Below are 2807 nucleotides of genomic sequence, written 5' to 3' on the forward strand. Positions count from 1 at the left end.
AGGGTGCGTTGAACATTTCCACTGAGAGGATGGGAGGTAGCCACTGACAACGGTGAAACCCTTGCATACAGCTTGCCATGGAAAGGAGTAAGAAGGATTGGATGAAGACAGTAGGAAAGCAGAGAGACGGAAGGGACACAACACCTTCATATGCTTATCTGAAATTCCCACCAATGAATTGCATAAGTATCTCTATCCTTATCTTTATGTTTTATTCGTATATCACCATACCCATTTGAGTTTGCCTGACTAAGATTTACAAGGTGACCATAGCTTGCTTCATACCAACAATCTCTGTGGGATCGACCCTTACTCGCGTAAGGTTTATTACTTGGACGACCCAGTACACTTGCTGGTTAGTTGTGCGAAGTTGTAGTGATCACAATTTCGTCCACCAGTCTTGAATCCTGTTGAAAAAGTTTTAAAGCTTAAAATGATTTTGAAAATTTGGTTTGGAACCTTGGTTTGAATGATTTGGTTTTGAAAATAAGTCAGAATTTCTGCTTTAATGATATAGTTTAAAAGAAAAAGTGAGTTCTAAGATTTTGCTCATTTATGAATTTGGTTTCCAATTTATGTTACCAAAAATAGATTCAATTTGAAAAGTTTTGTTTAAGAAAATCATGATTTAAAGTAATTGATTTCCGAGTAAATAATTTTTGACTCTTTGAGAAAGTTTTAACAATGAACTGGTTTAGAATAAACTTGTTTTGAAGGTTTTGGAAACATGTTACAAAAATCGGTTTTTGTTTTAAGGAAAATTTTGGATTCTTAATGACGATAATCAGAGTGACATAACGGAAGGCGAAAGAGAACCTCGATACAGTAGAACGCTTTGATGGGACATATCGAGTTATTCGAATTTTCAAGGGCAAAAATTGTATTAGGAGGGGAGAATGTAAGAACTGGGGTTTTTCACGTAAAACTGTTTTAATAAAAAATAATAATTTTAAGTGCTCGAGATGAATTCAAAATTTAGACGTTTTAATTTGAAACTATAAAGGTGAAATTTGGTTTCAATGAATTTTTCTGAGTCAGAAAATGTATTTTCTGCGAAAGACCGAGAACCGGTTCAAGCCTGTCTGGTACTGTGTTTTGAGAAAAATAAGATTATGAAAATTGATTTATTGTTTTAAGAGGACAAAAATAGTTTAGAGTTGAAAACCGGGCACTAATCTTAAAGGTTTTGGCCCAAAGTGGGCCAAACGGGCTAAAAACGCTAACAGGTTGGACAAGGCCCAAACCGGGCCCAAGGCCCAACATATATAATCTCATTAATGAGCATTTCAGCTCATTTGATGAACAAAGAGAGAGAGGGGCGCAGTTTAGAAGAAGAGAGGAGAAGAAGCCATTGTTACTATTCGCCTCCTCCTTCAAAGCTCCATAACTTTTGATCTGGAGTGCCGATTGATGAGCCGTTTGCAGCCACGCGAATCTCTTGACGAGCTCTTTCTTTCTATCTAAAGAAATCTAGTAAAATCCCTCTCCTCACACTCCAGTTTCCAGCCCTAAGTTTCTACATTTTTTGGGTTTGGTTTTTGAGGAGATTTTGTGGTTTTGCTTGTTTAGGTGATCTCCAGTAGCGAGTAATTGTTGGATTTTATCCATAATCTCGTTGGGTAAGGTAAGGTTTTACTAAACCCTTGTTTTTAGTTGTTTTGTATATCTTAGGTTTTGATTTTGGTGATATATGTGTTGTTAGTTTGAGCTTTGGTATTTGTTGAAGTTGGATGAGGCTTTGGATCAAGCTTGGTGGCTTCGTTTTGGTGTTTTGGCGCATTTGAGAATCGGCCAAGGTATGGTTTCAGTTTCTTTATGTAATATGTAATGTTTTTGGACACTTAGGCTAGTTGACCCTAAGATAGGATTGAATGGTATTGGTGTATGAATAATTATATATGAATTGATATAATTGTTGGTTGTGTGGGATTAGTGGGGTTGATTAGGATTGTTGGGGATAATTGGTATTGATGAAAATTTATGGTAGTTAGTTATATTGGTGAATAATGAGGATTATGAGAAATTCAGGTAATAAGTTAAGGTCAAATGTTTGTGGTGGTTTGGAATAAAGGAGATTGATGATTATGATGGTGTGATGATGTATGTTGATGATGATTTTTGGATATTGAATCTTATGGTTGATGTTATGTTAAGGTTGGTGGATTATTATTGATGTGTAATGTTGTTGAGAGATGTTGGTATTGTTGATAATTGATGATGAATATTGATGTTGTTGGTGTAAATTATAAATTGTGATATTGGTTGATGTTGGTGAGTGTGTATGTGATAAACCCCATTTGTAGGGTTTATCTTGTATTGATTTTAGGGGATTTTATCACCTTCTACCCACATTTATTCAATGAAATGGCATGGTTTTGTGATTCTCCCTCAATTTGTGTTTAAATGTGACAACATGCTTTTAGACCTTTAAATTGATGATTTTTATTCACCTTTGATTCCACTAGATGCCTTGATATGTTTGTTAGTGAATTCAGATTGAAAAGGCTAGGAATGGATCAAAGGGATGGAGAGAAAAGCATGCAAAGTGGAGAACACATGAAAAATCCAAAGATTTGGACACGCGCACGCGTGGATCGCGGAAACTCAAGGGACACGCACGCGCACTGTACGTGCATGCACCGAAGGCCGGACGTGATTTTTAAATAGAAAATGTGCCCAGCAATTTCTGAGAAGCTGTGGGGCCCAGTTGCAACCAACTTTGGTGCCAAAAGTGCTTTAAAGGACCAAGGACTGAAGGAAATCATCATCTTTTAGCTCATTCATTCACATTAGGATTAGTTTAGAGT

This window comes from Arachis duranensis, chromosome 9 (genome assembly GCF_000817695.3).
Source record: "Arachis duranensis cultivar V14167 chromosome 9, aradu.V14167.gnm2.J7QH, whole genome shotgun sequence".
Lineage (NCBI taxonomy): Eukaryota > Viridiplantae > Streptophyta > Magnoliopsida > Fabales > Fabaceae > Arachis > Arachis duranensis.